The following is a 16,071-nucleotide window of genomic DNA, read 5'->3' on the forward strand; positions in this document are numbered from 1 at the left end:
GTACCTCTGGTCCACCACCTCTTTACTAAAGGATTGAAGTATGTGTTACTATTACTCTCCTGAAATCATTATTGGTCCTTACATTAATCATAGTTCCGAGGTCTTTCTATGTTCTTTTCCATTATATTTGTGAGGTCCTTTGTGTAAATTGTTCTCCTGGTTCTACTTTTTTCACACTGCCTGAGTTTACACAAGTCTTCCCAAGTTTCACTGAATTTTTCAGACTCATCCTTTTTTATAATTTTATTTTTAATTTATGGAATAAAACAAGCATTGCCATAACATGGTACAGTAAAAAAGATGATAGCACAGGAAACTGCAAATCGACTACACACAACAATAATATCCCATTATATCCCTATATGATGACCTTTTCGGCAAAATGTATTGTATTTTTTTGCCAAACTCTTCTTTTCACTGTCCCCTGAATGCCACCATGACTTAAATCCATCATAGGAAGGTAGGGGTGCTTTACTGTCTCCTTACTTTTTTTTTTTGGCAGAGCAATGAAGGTTAAGTGACTTGTCCAGGGTCACACAGCTAGTAAGTGTCAAGGGTCTGAGGCCAGATTTGAACTCAGGTACTCCTGACTCCAGGGCCGGTGCTCTATCCACTGTGCCACCTAGCTGCCCTCCTTACTCTTTTTGAGTATCGACAATATTAGCCATTTCTGTTCTATTTCCAGAACAAAAAAAGGTAATTTAGACTTTTACCTGTAAATGTAATTTTCCTTTGCAGAAAAAAACAAACAGAAAAAAAAGAGTTGAGCTAAAAAAAAAAAAAGAGTTGAGCCATCCTTTTCTCTGTATCAGTTATCACCAACCCACTCATCCCAAGGTAGGATGCTCTTCTTTCCTTTTCTCCCAATACAGATAAAACAAAACAAAGCAGGGGGCAGCTAGGTGGCGCAGTGGATAAAGCACCAGCCCTGGATTCAGGAGTACCTGAGTTCAAATCCGGCCTCAGACACTTAACACTTACTAGCTGTGTGACCCTGGGCAAGTCATTTAACCCCAATTGCCTCACTAAAAAAACAAAACAAAAACAAAACCCAAAACAAAGCACAAAAGCAAAAACCACCCCATTTGTTGTCCTTAGCTTCCCTTGCCATTCTCATTTCTTTCTGCATTTTAGCATTCCTGAATATTTACATCAGACCATTCCACACTTTTATTCACCTGCTACTTCCTTTCTTCCTTCCGTTTTTCTGAACATTTCTCTTTAAAAGCAAAGTTGATTGGCAAGTTTCCCATGCATCCACATCTGGCTCTTCTGAATATTCCAGCTTTCCCTCCTCAATGGTATTGTCCCCTTATTTGTCTTCAGAATTTCATTCTTCAGCATCTTCCATCCTTCTTTTGCTGATTTCCCCCTGAAGCATGTTATATTATTCTCTCTAAACCCTTTGAAATCTGCTCTCTCTAAATCCAAGGTATGTGTCAAGCTATGCCTTGATTTCCTCTCCTTTATCACAGACTCTGTGATGGAATAATCCCTTCCATCCCTTTCACCAGGATTCCTATCATTTCTAGCATAACAACCGGTTCCTCCTGCTTAATAAGAAGGGGAAAATGCACACAGAGTTGTGTACAAAAATACAGTCCACTTAACAGGAAAACAAGAGGGGAAGCAGAGAAAGGAAAGGGGGAAATAAGAGGAAGGATAGATAGTCTTAAACAAAACAAACTCTAAGAATCTATAAAAATATTTATAGAAGCTCTTTTGTGATGGAAAAGAATTGGAAACTGAAGGAGTACCCATCAACTGGGGAGATATGTATGATGGATACCATTGTATATAAGAAATGATGAAGGGGATCATTTCAGGAAGATCTGGGATGACTTGCATGAACTGATGCAGAATGAGGTGAGCAGAACCAAGAGAACTCTTGATAGATGATAGATAGATAGACAGACAGACAGACAGACAGATAGATAGATAGATAGATAGATAGATAGATGGATATACATACATACACACACACACATATATATAATAACAATGATATTATAAAGACAACTTTTAAAGACTTAGGAACTTTGATCAATGCTGTAACCAACCATGATCTCATCTTCTGTAAGATATCTTTTCCAACCCCTCTCAAGTCTAATGCCGTCCCTCTCTTACTTACTTCCTATTTATCCTACAAACAGCTTGTTTGTACATGTTTGTTTGCTTGTTGTTTCTCTCATTAGATTGTGAGCTCCTTGAACTCTTTTAACTCTTTTTGTATTCCTAGCACTTAGTAAAACAATGCCTGGCACATAGTAGGCACCTAATAAATCTTTATTAACTAACTGACTGATCCCAGAGGACCAATGATGAAACATACTACCCACTTCCTGAAAGAGAACTGATGAAGTTAGAGTGCAGATTGAGATTTTTTTTTAACATGGCCCATCCAGGAATTAATTTTGACCGACTACACGTGGTTATAAAGGGGTTTTCTTTTTCTTTTCTTCTCAATTGAAAAAAAAAGTGGTGAGAGGTGGGAGGGAGAGAAGACAAATTGTTGTTTGAAAAATATTTAATTAAAATTGTCATAATTGAAAGAAATGCTATATTTTACTTAGAGATTAGTAAAAATAAAGATGTAGGGGCAGCTAGGTGGTGCAGTGGATAGAGCACCGGCCCTGGAGTCAGGAGTACCTGAGTTCAAATCTGGCCTCAGACACTTGACACTTAACTAGCTGTGTGACCCTGGGCAAGTCACTTAACCCCAATTGTCTCACTAAAAAAAAATAAAAAAATAAAGATGTAATTTTTTCCTATCAAAGCTCATGGACCCCTAGCAGCTATCCACAGACTCCAGGTTAAGAATCTTCTCTGTTGGGGCAGCTAGGTGGTGCAGTGGATAAAGCACTGGCCCTGGATTCAGGAGTACTTGAGTTCAAATCTGGTCTCAGACACTTGACACTTACTAGCTGTGTGACCCTGGGCAAGTCACTTAACCCTCATTGCCCCCCCACAAAAAAAAAGGAAGAAAGAAAAAGAATCCTCTCTATTGTATCTAACCTAGAGTATATACATAAGTAATCTCTATTCCCTTTTGATTAGATTTTTCAAGACACCTGGCAAATATATTCCTACCAACCTTTGCCAGGTTTACTCCGTCTCTGGTCAGGAATCTGTCAATCCTATTTTGTAAGCTATGATACAGAAATACAAATTCCATTCTCAGACAACACCTTCTTAGCCAGCTGTCCATTTCCTAAATTAATTTTTCTTTTCTGCATCTCTTACCTTCAGTGGGCAACAGTGAGGAGAACACAAACTGTATCCCTCTGGTCTTCAGTTTCCTGACCAAGATTTCATAATCATTGACAAGTCCTTTGTGCCCACATGCATCACCAGAAATGGATAGCTGTCATCCATTTGGGGAAGTTTGCTGATGTGTTTTAGATATATTCACCAGGAAGACAATCACCTACTCTATTGTTATCAAATCAATAGATAACTGCATACATACCCCCCTGATCAGGGAATCATCAAGTACCACTACTCTTCTCTTATTTCTTTGATGCTTATTAGATGACCTCTCCCTGGACAGTACTAATTGTATCGCTTCTCTTTCTTCTCATGATACCACTTCAGGTTGCTCCACCATACTGACAAGACACAAATCTCTCTTCTTCAACTTCAGATTCCTTTCTTTGGCATGGAAGCCTCACTTCTGTTTCCTTTAAGAAGTTTTCATTTTCCCTAACAACCTGGAGTGTGGAAAGGTATTCTTTGAATCCCTTCACCTTTTCATCCGGGAGGGAGAGCAGCCTACCCTTGGGACACAGATAACAGTCACCTGGCTGAAGCAGAAATACAAATTTCTCACACTCAATGAAAGCCATACACAATTTCCCCTACTATCCATAATGGTGGAGATTTTCAACCTTGTGAGTGTTTACAGCTCCCTAAGCACTTGGTTAATAGTTTTTTGCAGACGACTATACTCAGATCCCTACCCTTTTTTTCAAAGACTCCACAGCTACATAGCAAAACACTTATGTGTTTCACCTCCATGCCCCTTCCCCATCAGTTTATTAGGGGGCAGCTAAATGGGTTAGTGGATAGAATGGGAGGTCTAGAATCAGATAAGATTTATCTTCATGAGTTCAAATGTAGCCTCAGACACTTGCTGTGTTACTCTGGCAAAGTCACTCAACCTTGTTTTACCTTAGTTTCCTCATCTGTAAAATGGGCTGAAGAAGGAAATGGCAAACCACTCCAGTATCTTTACCAAGAAAACTCCAAATGGGGTCACGAAGAGCCAGATATGACTGAAAGAACTAAACAACAACAATGAATTATCCCACTTACCTTTTCTTACTTGCCTTGCCTTGTCTTGATTCTTCCTTATCATAGTGAAGTGTGCCTCTTCAGGTTCTAGTCCTCAAAAAACAAGAGGGAGTGGGGAGGGAGGAAAGTTTTCTACTTTGGGCCAGAATGACCTCCTTATCACAGGGCACACATATATTCTGTTTTGGACCATCTGTCACCTGAATCCACATCTCCCCATGGTCTTGCTTGGCTCCATTCAGAACACCCTCATAAGCTTCTGCTGCTTATTCTCCTCCACTGGAAAATTATTCACTCTCTGTTCCTCGACTATCGTTACCTGGAATCTCTGTGGCCACTGTCTCTTGCTGTTGCCTTTTTTTTTTTTTTTTTTTGCGGGGCAATGGGGGTTAAGTGACTTGCCCAGGGTCACACAGCTAGTAAGTGTCAAGTGTCTGAGGCCGGATTTGAACTCAGGTACTCCTGAATCCAGGGCCAGCACTTTATCCACTGCGCCACCTAGCCGCCCCGTTGTTGCCTTTTTTTTTTGGCTGAAGATGCACTCAAAGTCAAGCTCTTCCTTTCCCTTGGTGATGTTGGTAGTGGTCGTGATGGTAAGGGCATTTCCATCACCTTCCCCAGAACCACTCCAAGCCAGAAGTGGTTGCAGAGCAAAAGTTCATGGGCCTTGTCCCCTCTGCATTAAAGCCCTTGCCAGGCTCTGGAAAGGTTGTTACATAGATCAGCTTCTTCCCAGAGCCCTTTTCTCCCTTTAAGTTGAAGGGCAGTCAGAATCCTGTGTCCTCCTTCCAATCTGGAAACCAGAAGGCTTAGATCTCTCTTCTCACTCTTACCAACTCTCACCAACTCTTATTCCACAAGGCTCTGAAGCACTGAATAATTAATTAATTTCCTTCAGTGAGGAGAGTCCAGTGCAAATTATTTTTGAGGCAAGGGTTAAACATATAATACTAGGTACTAAGAGAGGAGAAATACACTTCTCAACTCCATTGGAAGAAAACATCCTTTAGTTTCTTCTAGACACAACTGGTTAGCTGTTCAAAGAGCTGTTTCTGAGTTCTTTATACTCTAGTTGATAATAATAGTCCCCACCTCCCAGGACTGTTGGGAGGATCAAGTGATATAGTATTTGTAAAACACTTAGCACCACATCTGGCATATAGTAGGTATTTAATATATGCTTGTTCTTTTTTAAAAAAATTAGAGAAGGGCCAGTTAGGTGGCTCGGTGGATAAAGCACCAGCCCTGGATTCAGGAGGACCTGAGTTCAAATCCGGCCTCAGACACTTGACACTTACTAGCTGTGTGACCCTGGGCGAGTCATTTAACCCTCATTGCCCCACCAAAAAAATAAAAATTAAATTAAAAAAAAAAACAGAGAAGATAAATGCAGTTTACTTCTCTAAGTGCCCCCCCCCTTGCTGGCTTTCCAAGGAGACAAATGCCGGTATCACCTATCTTAACAAGAAAAAAAAATGGAAGCAAAAGTGATCATAGGGATTCTGGTATTTTTCTATTATCAGTTAAGATAGGTCTTCCTTATCCAGCTTAGAAATGAGAAGGTAATTGGAACCTTTTTAGCTTGTGATCCAAACTTGTTTAATGGAAGAAAGGCAGGCAACAGTAGATGAACTCACTTAGCCTGAGGGAGGAGTGGCACAGGAAAGAAAACAGTGCTCTGGAAATCAGAGCCATGCATTATTAATAGAAGACTGCAGTCCTGGGCCTTAGGCTATAAGAAATAACTAAATATCCTGGTAGGAGCCTTATCCATAAGTCCCCTTAGTCCATGCCCCTCCAAATCTTCCCACCTGCTTACAGATGGCCAAAATTGTACCTGAGTGTCATCCCTTTAAGACATTGATCCTTGTTGAAATTAACACCCTCTTCCCCTAGTGAGAGTTTAAATTGTTATTGGACATCGAACCAGATGCTTTTGTGAGAGTAGGTTTTGAGAAGGAAGGGCATTGGATGCCTCAAGGAGAAGTGAAAAGGAAAAGGAAGAGAAAGTAATGGGGGAGGGATTGCAGGTAGAAGAGAGCAGGATCAACTTTCCTGGTTTGTTTGGTGTAGGCACTGAACTCAAAGAGTTCCACAAATGGAAAGGGCAATAGATTAGGTGTTGTTTGCTCTCCTTTTTGGGGAAAAAAACTTAATTCCTCAGGAAGACACCAAAGTCAGAGAGGAAAAAGCCATCATTGGAATATCCTTACTGAGTAGCAAGGAGGCTGTGAGTATTGGACTCAAACTGTAGTCAGGAAGTTACTGTTGTTCAGTTGTTTCAGACTCAGTTTGAGCTCATTTGGGGTTCTCTTTGCAAAGATACTGGACTGGTTTGCCGTTTCCTTCTCCAGCTCATGAGGCAAACGGGGTTAAGTGACTTGCCCAGGGTCACATAGCAAGCAAGTCTGAGGCTAGATTCAAACTCATGAAGGCAAGTCTTCCTGATTCCAGGCCCAGTGCTCTATCCACTGTGCCACCTAGCTGCCCCCCAGTCCTTAATTATGCACCAATAGGCAGGTCACTGAATTCTCGGGGACTGGTCAACTTTCTAAGACTTTATTATTGATCTATTGCTATTTGCATTTGCTTATAGATTAAGCTGTCAACAAGCTCACAAATTAAAGAAGTAAACTCAATTCAAGGAACATTTTTTTTTCAGGGCAATGAGGGTTTAGTGACTTGCCCAGGGTCACACAGCTAGTAAGTGTCAAGTGTCTGAGGCCAGATTTGAACTCAGGTCCTCCTGAATCCAGGTCAGGTGCTTTATCTACTGTGCCACCTAGCTGCCCCATCAAGGAATATTTATTAAACTCAAATAAGAAAAGGCATTCCTGCTCTCAAGAACTTGTGTTTTCCTGAAGAACTCTCCTTGGGAAGAAGGAATCAAAATTTTTTAAGTATTTAGTATGATTTTATAATTTATTATAAATATAAATTTATAAATTATAACTACGTATATCTTTATAATTTTGTAATTTAGTATTTTAGTCTTTGGAGTCCCTCCCTGCTCCTAAAACATTTCAGGGCAGGACACAGAACTATGATGGTTTAATTCAATCCAATGCAGTATAATAAATTTTCACTGAATACTTACTGTGTGCCTAGCCCTGTACTGGGCCTTATTGCGGAGACAATACAAGTGTGATGGGGATGGCAAGGTGGCGCAATAGATAAAGCACCAGCCCTGGATTCAAGAGGACCTGAGTTCAAATCTAGCCTCAAACACTTAACACTTACTAGCTGCGTGACTCTGGGCAAGTCACTTAAGCCTCATTGCACCCCCCCAAAAATTATGAGAAGTGGTCTTTGTCCTCAAGAAGTTTCCAGTCTAGCTGAGAGAAAAATAAGACTAACAATACCTAGATTTAAAGCTGGAATGGACCTCAGAATTCATCTAATCCAACCACCTCATTTTCTTAATAAGGAAACTGAGTCTGAGAAAGAAGAAACTTGTCCAAGGTGAAAAGGGGCCTGAAAAAAATTAAGAGAACAATACAAGGCAGTCAATGACTAACTGGCAATATGGGTGGTATGGACACTAAGCACCACAGGAGACCAGAGAAGGGACACACACACACACACACACACACACACACACACACACACACACACGCACAAGAATTGGAATCCAGCATGCAATCTTAGCAAGATGTTTTCAGTAATAGGCTCATGTGGTATGGATTTAACAATTTTATAGTCTGGCAGTGGGTATGTTTGTACTGGATGGATTTCCCAGATATATTTTCACATTCTCTATTCCCTGCCCTATTCTTAATGAAATGTTGCTCCCTTCCTTCTTTCTCCTGCTCCCTTCTCCTAAGCATCTCCAAACATTCTTTTGGTTATTTTAAGTCTCTGCCTGTGGACACACAGCTAATACCTGTAAAAGCCGGGATTTGAGCCCCGGTCCTCTGATCCTCAGGCCAGTGTTCTTTCTGCTACAACAAATATTTACTCATCTGACCGCCTTCCTTAAGCCACGTCAACTCAGTTTTCTCATTTAGAAAATGTCAAGTGATAGCTTTCCCTTCGATACTTCACATGGTTTCTGTGAAAATGCTTTGTAAGCTTCAAAAACAATGATCAGAGATGGAGTGGCTAGAAGTGTTTGGGGGGAGGTAGGGGAGATTGGGGAGGGACGGGAAAGTGGGGGGAAGTTATAGGAATGTACCACAACAAAATCAGGTCAATGAAGTTAAAAGAATATATGCGTGTATAAATATATACATGCATGTATACATCCACATGTGTAGACATGTATACACATGCATGTGTATACCTATACATGTGCATACATACACATGCATACATATATACATACACATACACATAGGGTGGATCAAAAGTCATGATGTTTCAATAACTTGGAAACTTTTTTCCTTTATTTTTTGCCATTTAGGATTTGATTTTTGATACATAATATAAATTCATTTACTATATATACTGTATATGATGAATTTAAAACAAAAATAGTTATAAAACCCCTTTGTGACTTTTGGCCCACCTTTTATGTGTGCATGTGTATATACACACATATACATACACACGCACACACATATACATACACACACATACATACATGTGTGTGTGCATACAGATACATATATACACATATACATACACACATATGCCTAGGAGCAGCCCTGTAAGACCTCTCTCAGTGATAAATTAATCAATTAATTGACAAGCATTTATTAAATGCTTACTATATAACAGACAATGTGCTCAGTGCTGAGGATCCAAAAAGTAAAAACAGGGCCTGCCCTCAAGGAACTTACATTCTAATGGGGAAAATAACATGTAAATAAATGTCTAATGATAGCTAGCATTTATAGGTTGCTTTTTAAGGTTTACAAAGATCTTTAAAAATATCTCATTTTATCCTCACAACCCTAGGAAGTAGGTTCTATTATATTTTCCAGATACAATAGAGTATTTTACAGATAAGGAAACTAAAGCAGACAGAAGTTAAATGACCTGCCCAGGGTCACCCAGCTAGTAAGTGTTTAAGGAGGCTGGATTTGAAGGGACTTAGTACTTCATTCACAAGGTAACCTCAGAGGGGGTGGCATCAGGAGCTGGGGGGTGGAGGTGGGGGGGTGGGATGGGAAAAGATCTACTACAAAAGGGGGAGCTCGAGACATGAATCTTGAAGGTTTCTAGGGCTTCTCCTGCATGAGAGGTAGTCATTGTAAAGACACAGGAGACGGATTGTTGTGTATGAGGAACACTCCGAAGGCCATACATAACATGAAGAAGAAAAGAAAGAGAGGGAAGGAAGGAGGGAGGGAGGGAGGAAAGGAGGGAAGTAGAGACCATATTAGGAAGAGCTTTAGAAGCCCAAAAAAGGGATTTAGGTTTGAACCTAGAAGGAACTACATTAGCACATATTCATTAGCAAATTAACTCACTCAGAGTCACCTTGGTCTAGGGTTTGAGAGAAATGATTATTAATTAATGATTGGGGAGATCCAGGGTTGTTTCCCTTCTTATTTCCTCATTCTCTCCTAGGTCAAGACAGCATCTGAAGGACATTGCTGATCATGAGATTGGATTGACTCTCTCCTCAATTTTATTCAGACCCCACCCAAGTAGGGAAACCCATTGTGTCCTACTCAGTTTTGGGGAGGGGGAAGATCCTTTGTCTAGATCAGGGCTTCTTAAAAATTTTCCCCTTTTTGCCCAAGAAATTTTTATGTGAATCTGGGTATAGAGATATATAAAATAGGCATACATAACCATTTACTGTTGCCAAATTTTTTGTGACCCCCACATTCAGTTACACAACCTCACATGGGGTTGAGACCCACAGTCTAAGAAGGTAGGGTCTAGATTGCTCAGTCTGGGAAAACTCTGAGAGCAAGAGTGATCAGTCACATCCTTCAGCCCCTCATTAGAATAGGTCCACCTCTCATTATAATATTCATTCTCTCTACTTTATAACCAATAAGAGTTGCTTTCTACCTTCAGGAATACCCACTCTTCCAAGGGCATATAAGCATTGAGTGGGTTCCATGAGGAGTCTTTGGCATTCAAGAGCGCCACTGACCCCTTTTATTAATTACTCACTAGCATAATTAATAAAATGATTAATTACCCAGAAACCATGTCTCTCAATTTTTTTTACATCACAGTTAATCCAGGTCTGCAGATGCCAGGTTTAAGCCCTCTGCCCATCAGACTACACTGTTTCCCCATTATGTCAACAAAGTGGCTCTGATTTTGTTACTCATTGTTATTGTATTATTGTTCATTTACTCCATTGGAGCCAGGGCTTACATTCTTGTACTGATTTTCCAGGCTGAGTTGTCTATGAACATCAGGAACAAAATGCAATGCAGACACAGTCATACTGCTCATGAGAATAAGCTCCCACTGCTCCCTCCTTTGATCTCCATCTGCACAAGCAAAACCAAAAATCTTAAAGAACTTCAAACTTCCAAGGAGACATCAATATCAAGAAATTTTCCCTAATCATCAAATGGTCTTTTCCTTCCTGACATCAACTCATCCTTTGTTACTGATGATCGTTCTCTCTTCTCTAGGTTTTCATGACATACTTTCTCCTGGTTTCTCCTCCTACCTTTCTCACGGCTCCTTTTGAGTTTCTTTTACTGGATCTTCATTTGAGTCATTCCCACCATCCATGAGTATCTCCCAAGGCTCTGGGACCTCTTCTCTTCTCCCTTTATTTTTTTCACTTAGTGATCTCATTAACTCCTATGGTTTCAATGATTTTTTTTTTTGGTGAGGCAATTGGGGTTAAGTGACTTGCCCAGGGTCACACAGCTAGTAAGTGTCAAGTGTCTGAGGCCGGATTTGAACTCGGGTCCTCCTGAATCCAGGGCCGGTGCTCTATCCACTGTGCCACCTAGCTGCCCCTCAATGATTATTTTTTATTCAGATGATCACAAGATCTATTTATCCATCCCTAACCTCCAGTCTTCAATCTCCAACTGGTTATTAGACATCTTGAATTGCATGTCCCATGAAGATTTCAAACTCAATATGTCATTATCTTCTCCCTCCATCCCCTGCTCCCTCCACCAACCCTCACACCTTCCTAATTTCATTATTGCTGTTGAGGGCATGGCTATCCTCCAAGTCACCTATGTATCCTCCTCAACTTTCTGTTTGTTTCTTTGTTTGTTTTTAGTGAGGCAATTGGGGTTAAGTGACTTGCCCAGGGTCACACAGCTAGTAAGCGTTAAGTGTCTAAGGCTGGATTTGAACTCAGGTACTCCTGACTCTAAGGCCAGTGCTCTATCCACTGCGCCATCTAGCTGCCCCCATCCTCAACTCTTTATCCTCTCCCAGATTGCCCCTCCATTCAAGCTGTGACAAATTCCTGTTGATTCTACCTTCCCAACATCTCTTGCATATGTCCCCTTCTCTCCTCTTACACTGACTCCACTCTGGTGAAGACCTCCATCCCCTCATGCCTGCACTATTGCCATAAACTGCTGGTTGGTCTCTGCCTCATCTCTCCTGCATGTGTCCATCCCCCACTTAGCTGTCAAAGTGATTTTCCTAAAGCATAGGTCTGACCATGTCACTGCCCTATTCAATAAAGCCAAGTGGTCCCTTATTACTTCTAGGAACAAATTTAAAAATCTTCTGTTTGACTTTTAAATCACCTGGTCCCTTACAACCTTTATAGCTTTCTTATACTTTATCCCCTACCAAGTACTTTGTAGTTCAGTAACACTGGCTTCCTTGGTGTTTCTAGCATAAGACACTATATTTCCCAACTTTGTGTATTTTCACTGCCGGTCCCTCATGCCTGGAATTCTCTCCCTTCTTGTCTCCACCTCCTGCCTTTCCTGGCCTTTTTCAAGTCTCAGCTAAAATCTCATTTCCTGCCTTTCCCAAGTTCCCTAGTGCCTTCCTTCTCTTATTATTACCAGTTTATCCTATACATATTTTGCTTATACATAATCATTTTCATGTTGCCTTTCTCATTAGACAAGATCCCCTTGAGGGTGAGGAATATGCTTTTGCCTCCCTTTGTAACTCTAGTGCAGTGTCTGGCATGTAAGAGTTTAATGAATTTCTTATTGATTTGTTGACTTAAAATTTTTTTTCAGCATCTCAGATATTATCTCTTTGAACCGAGGAACCCAATTTTTAAAACTTGCCCCTTCCCCAAATTGCCAATATTTATGAATAGGTTTATTGACATCAGAGAAGTGAAGTGCTTAAAAGGTAGGAGTAGCAAAATGCCAATTATTTAAATCCTTCAATGGATCCATGATCTCATGGATCTGGATTTTCTTTTCAGGGGTGCAGATAGCAACCCATCTACTCCTTATCCGGTGCAATGCTCATTCATGTCTTCTTGTAAATCTGCCAAAGGGGATCCACCCAAAATGGAACATACCTCTAGATCTTTTAACAATGTGTAGATACTAATGGGCTGTGTAAGCTGCCCGTTTGTTGTCTCTTACTCTCTTTCTTCTAGAAAAAACTTTTAAAAATTTTAGTTTATTCATCACTGTCACTTGGGGATATAATCCCACATGTGCACATCCTAGAATACAACCTATAAGCAGCTAAATGAAAATAACCAATATAATATCTGTTGCTGTATACAATCCTCTGCCCACATAGTCCTCCACCTATCTGCCAAAAGAAGGGAGATAGGTTTCATTAATCATCCAACCTCTGGGATGATTATTGAATTTTTAATTACTCAGAAATCAGCTTCCCCTTTAGTTATCTTTTCATTGTATTCATTATGTACATTGCTCTTCTGATCCTCACTCTCACTTTAGGACTGTCCACCTCTAAAATCAACACTTTAGTGGCCTGAAATCATGAAAGTCATAGTGTTATAACAATAACAACAACTCACCTTTTTTTGTTTTCGTTTGGTTTTTTTGTGGGACAATGGGGGTTAAGGGACTTGCCCGAGGTCACACAGCTAGTAAGTGTCAAGTGTCTGAGGCCGGATTTGAACTCAGGTACTCCTGACTCCAGGGCTGGTGCTTTATCCACTGTGCCACCTAGCTGCCCTTAACAACTCACCATTTAGAGTACTTTAAAAGATTTACAAAGTGCTTCCATCACATCAGTCCTGGGAGGAAGTACAAGTATGATTAGCCCCATTTTATAGATATGGAAACTGAAGTTTAGCAAGGTCATGTGACTTACTCATGGTCATAGTAAAATGTTGGCACCAAATTGAGTCCCAGTGTTCTCACTCAAAGTAAAGTGCTCTTTCTGCTATTTAAACTATTATATCTATGGGTTATATTTTTAATGATTAAAGTTACATTAATGGTCTTTGCCATCCTTAAAGTCTTTATCAATTTTTTTCAGGCCCTGAGTAAATTTGTGGATATGTAACAGAAGAAGGAAGAATAAGGTAAATTTCCATTTTTTAAATAAATATATTTACCTACAAGGTACATGTAATTATATAACCTCATTGCTATGTCTGAGTCTGTTGTATTCATCATAGTATCTCTAATACAAAGTTGATTCTATTTTTATCATGCTTCTGAGGTAAACCACTTGGAAAACATGTTTAAACTCCCCCTCTATTTATTGATTCACACTTTTAGATATTGCAACGAATGTCTGTCAACCAATAATCATCTATCCAAATGGACGATTAATTCTATAAGATGAAGAATAACAATATTTGCTCTACCTGCTTCTTAGAGTTGTGAGAAAAGAGTTGTATAAACCTTTGGTTTTGTAAAGCTACATACATGTCTTGACATTTACAACCTGTGTGTGACTTTAGGTGGTATAGTGTCTCTCAGTCTTAGGTTCGTCATCTATGAGATGAAGGGACTCCATAGCTATGACCCTATGTTTATTTGTAACTTGTAAAATTCTCTCTATATACATGAATAATAATAGTCTTTGTTAAAATTAGTAATTATGCTATTCTATCTCTTCCCAATCTCATGTTTTATTGAATTTGATGCTTTATTATTAGTGGCTCTTAGCACATCAAAAGAGAGGGCAAAAAAACCAATTATCCTGGGGAATACAAATAGATGCAAATATGCTTTTTCATTTTGTCAGAATAAAAACAAAATTTGAATGCCCAGCAGTTCATAATGAAAATAGCAATCATTAACTAAATGAACAGACCATCAGGTTGTGTGCAGGTATGTAGACACAGGCATAATCTACTCACCTGCTTATCATCGATCCACAGTAGTACTAGGGACATGAAGGAGGTAGAGGACAGGGCTCCACTCTTTGGAAGCCAAAGACCTAGGTTTATATTCCAGCTCCAATATTTCCAATGGTATAACTCAAGGTAAGTAGGATAGTAAAAAAAAAGTTTTCTTTCTCTCTCTCTCCTCTCTCTCTCTCTGTCTCTCTCTGTCTCTGTCTCTCTGTCTCTCTGTCTCTCTCTGTCTTTCTCTCTGTCTCTGTCTCTCTCTGTCTCTGTCTCTCTCTGTCTCTCTGTCTCTTGTCCCTGACATCCATAGCTTTCCCCTGGAGTAGGTTGCTTCTGTTCTCATTCCCCGCTTTTGTGGGAAACTGCTATTTTCCATGCTTACAAAGCCAGGGTCTCCCAGGCCAAACCCTAGTGTCTCCTTGGCTGCAAAATCTTAGAAGAAACCAATCAGAGTAACAATCTGTCCTCTCCATTGAAAACTCAAAGATTTCTGATTTCTTTGCTTTGTGGTGTGTGTGTGTATGTAAAGATAAAGGTATCCTACACATTGAGTAGGAATGATGAGAGCTAAGTAGACTCAAGGTGTACCAATTCAAAACCCACAACTAATGCCACCATTTCCCCACAATGTCACCCCCTATCCTGTTTTGACCTGAAGATCACCATCCCAGAGCACCTCGTAACCTCTCAGGTTGTATTCTCTTGATTTTCCCTCCTACAATCCTGCCCCTACTACCAAGTGCCTCACTTTAAGTCTCAGACCTAAAAGGAAAGAAAAAGGAAATGAAAACTATAAGCATATGCTTTGATTTCTTCAAAAGAAAGGTGATGTATGAAAAGAAAATAGATTTTTTTAGCTTTAAAAAAACCGAGCTCCATTTTAGGAAGTCTTTTACAATACTTGCCAGTTCCTTGCTATTCATAATGACAAAACTTACATATATAGACCTTTAAAGTTCATAATGCACTCTGCAAGCCCTTATAAACATTATTTTATTTGTTTGAGTTTTGTAACAGTCTTGTGAGGTACCTCATTTTATAGATGAGGAAAATGAGGCTCAGTAGAAGATACAAATACAAAGAATGAAATATTTCTGACTCTTGAAAAGCTCACATTCAATCAGGGGAGACAGTATGCATGTACCCAAGAAAGGAGGCAGCTAGTACAAGGGTCCATGCACCCTGAAGCATGGCCCCTTGTAGCAGAGACCTTTGCTAGCTATGAACACAAAAGAAGGATCGCCAGGCCCCTAAATTACCAGGGTTGTGAGGTACTCCTTTGTTACATATGCCTTCTATACATGCACCTTGCTTTTATTGTCCTTTAAGTCTGCCTTTTCTCTGGACACGTATTTTTAGGAGAGTGTAGGGAAAATGTTTTGTAACAACTATCCTTATTATACTATTTTATATTATCATTATAATATATGTGTATATGTATATATTATTGTTGTTTGACCTTCATTCTCAAAGAGGACCATGACATCAAGAGGTGATGTCATGACTTGCAGTGAATTGGATTTAAGTAAGGGGGTGCTGTGCAAGGTCACCAGCCTCGCTCTCTCCTCTGGAGCCATCTGGGTCCAGTGGCAAGATATACATCAGAATGACTAGAAATGGCCCCAGATGTT

The sequence above is a fragment of the Dromiciops gliroides genome, chromosome 2, assembly GCF_019393635.1.
Source record: "Dromiciops gliroides isolate mDroGli1 chromosome 2, mDroGli1.pri, whole genome shotgun sequence".
Classification (NCBI taxonomy): domain Eukaryota; kingdom Metazoa; phylum Chordata; class Mammalia; order Microbiotheria; family Microbiotheriidae; genus Dromiciops; species Dromiciops gliroides.